Source organism: Asparagus officinalis, chromosome 1 (assembly GCF_001876935.1).
Source record: "Asparagus officinalis chromosome 1, Aspof.V1, whole genome shotgun sequence".
Taxonomy (NCBI): Eukaryota; Viridiplantae; Streptophyta; class Magnoliopsida; order Asparagales; family Asparagaceae; genus Asparagus; species Asparagus officinalis.
Genome location: NC_033794.1, coordinates 101,401,533 through 101,404,909, shown reverse-complemented (window position 1 = coordinate 101,404,909; position 3,377 = coordinate 101,401,533).

Here is a 3,377-nt window from a genome sequence, read left to right as displayed (position 1 = left end):
CAAGACTTTGTCAACGGGTGTTTTACCCCCAAAAATAAAGAGTTTATTCTCTGAACCCCCAAAACACAAAATCCAAGAGATTAAAATATGTGAAGACCATAATACCCTTCTCTCTCTTTCTCTTTTTATCATGATGTACTGAGATGATAGTTAAAATGACTGACGAGGATTATTTTATTATTTTTGTTTTTTATTATTTTTGTTGTTGATGAGGGGAACTAACTGTTTGTATTGGGAGATTGTTAAAGTTAGGGGTTAATTGTTAAGGTTACGATTTAATTGTTAAGGTTACGGGTCAATTGTTAAGGTTATGGATCCCTTCTCTCTCTCTCTCTCTCTCTCTCTCTCTCTCTCTCTCTCTCTCTCTCTCTCTCTCTTTATCATGATGTTACTGTGATGATCTTGAAATGATTGAAGGGGATTGCTATTTTATTATTTTCTTTTTTTATTATTTCATTGCTGATGAGAAAAATAATTGTTTTTGTTTGTATTGGGAGATTGTTAAGGTTGCGGGTTTAATTGTTAAGGTTACGGGTCAATTGTTAATGTTATGAGTTTAATTGTTAAGGTTACGGATTTAATCATTATGGTTACAGGTCAATTGTTAAGGTTATGGGTTAATTATTAAGGTTACGGGTTTAATTGTTAAGGTTATGGGTTTAATTGTTAAGGTTACGGGTTTAATTGTTAAGGTTTACGGGTTTAATTGTTAAGGTTATGGGTTTAATTGTTAAGGTTACGGGTTTAATTGTTAAGGTTACGGGTCAATTGTTAAGGTTACGGGTTTAATTGTTAAGGTTACGGGTTTAATTATTAAGGTTACGCGATAATTGTTAAGGTTACGGGTTTAATAGTTAAGGTTTGAGAGTGAGAGAGAGAGAGAAGGGATCCATAACCTTAACAATTGACACATAACCTTAACAATTAAACCCGTAACCTCAACAATTGACGCGTAATCTTAACAATTGACCCGTAACCTTAACAATTAAACCCGTAATCTTAACAATTAAACCGTAATCTTAACAATTGACCCGTAACCTTAACAATTAAACCCGTAACCTTAACAATTAAACCCGTAACCTTAACAATTAAACTCATAACCTTAATAATTAAACCCGTAAGCTTAACAATTAAACCCGTAACCTTAACAATTAACCCGTAACCTTAACAATTAAACCCGTAACCATAACAATTGACCCGTAACCTTAACAATTAAACCCGTAACCTTAACAATTAAACCTGTCACCTTAATAATTGACCCGTAACCTTAACAATTAAACTTGTAACCTTAACAATTGACCCGTAACCTTAACAATTAAATCCGTAACCTTAACAATTAAACCCGTAACCTTAACAATTGACCTGTAACCTTAACAATTGACCTGTAACCTTAACAATTAAACCCGTAACCTTAATAATTAAACCCGTAACCATAACAATTGACCCGTAACCTTAACAATTATCCCGTAACCTTAACAATTAAATCCGTAACCTTAACAATTAAACACGTAACCTAACAATTAAACTCATAACCTTAATAATCTCCCAATACAAACAAAAATAATTAATTTCCTCATCAACAAAGAAAATAATAAAAAATAAAAAATAAAAATAATAAAATAACAATCTCCTTCAATCATTTCAAGATCATCACAGTAACATCATGATAAAGAGAGAGAGAGAGAGAGAGAGAGAGAGAGAGAGAGAGAGAGAGAAGGGATCCATAACCTTAACAATTGACCCTAACCTTAACAATTAAATCGTAACCTTAACAATTAACCCCTAACTTTAACAATCTCCCAATATAAATAGTTAGTTCCCTCTCATCAACAATGAAAATAATAAAAAACAAAAATAATAAAATAATCCCCGTCAGTCATTTCAACTATCATCTCAGTACATCATGATAAAGAGAGAGAGAAGAGAGAGAGAAGGGTATTATGGTCCTTACATATTTAAATCTCTTGGGTTTTGTGTTTTGTGGGCTCAAAGAACAAACTTTTTATTTTTGGGGGGTAAAACACCCATTGACAAAGTCTTAGAGGGTGGGAAGCATGTTTTCTTGGCTTTTGGGGGCTAGAAGCATTTTCCCCTAAAATTAATTAACAAATATATCCTAACAATATTAATATTCAATTTTATATATGTAGGGATATATAAATAAGAGTAAATAAATACAAGTGATAGTGCGTAAAATACAAACACAAACACAAGATATGATCACGGAGTTCGGTCCCCACGACCTACGTCTTCGCTCCTCACCTCGAGGAGATCTCCACTATCACAACCGGATTTTTTACGCTCACTCGAATAACATTTACACCTCACACCTCGGTTTTTTAGTTCACCGAAAACTTTACAATCTACACTCTTGCAATCATACTTTCACTGAATAACGTCGACAGTTTCAGATTTGGCAGATTCTGGAATTTTACGTATCTGATTTTATAAAATTAATTACAAATAGTAAATTAACTCTAAAAATCATAAAATATTGAGGGAAGTTTCTAAACATATAGATGAACATGTTAGAGAAATAATTTCTGAAATATAACTTTCCAGTTAACACAAATAAATATTTTAACACAGATATTATAGTTTCAGAAAACTACTGAAACACCCGACTTTGTAAAACCAATTTGACATAGTAAATCAATTCCACAATTCATGAAATTTTGAGGGAAGTTTGTAAACATGTATATGAACATGTTAGAGAAAGAATTTTGTAAATATCACTTCCTATTTGAGAGAAATAAATTATTTTGTAAACTGATAAAAAACTAAAAATCTGGAAACTATACAAAACTAGCCATTATGAGCTTATCAGTCGACTGAAAAGAAACAGAGGCTTTTTGATGATTCCAGGCATTTTTATTAGTCGACTGATAAATTTCATCAGTCGACTGATAACACCGTATCAGCCTGATTGAAACAGAAAATCTGATTTTTAAAGTGCCTTTAAAAATAACAAATAAATTCTAAAAAATATAAAACTTTGGGAAATCATTGTAAACATGTAAATGAACATGTTACAAAAAACTCATCATTTTTTAAATATGTCCAAAAACATGAAAACTAAACATACATGTTTTTGTCATTTGACATAAAACAATATTGAAACTTTGTGAAATATTTTTATAGACCTGATAAATTATGTATAAATTGATGTTGAAGTCTATAAACTAATAAAATAATATTTTATCAAAAATACCTATATTTTGATAAAATCACCAAATACGTGTGTGTGAATAATATGAGCTTAAAGTATTAACAGACAAGTTTTAGTATAGCTTGATGGTCTTCAATATAGCTCAACATGGTAAACTTACGGATAAATCTTGAACTTGGATCTTGACTTGAATTGCATTGCTTCTCTC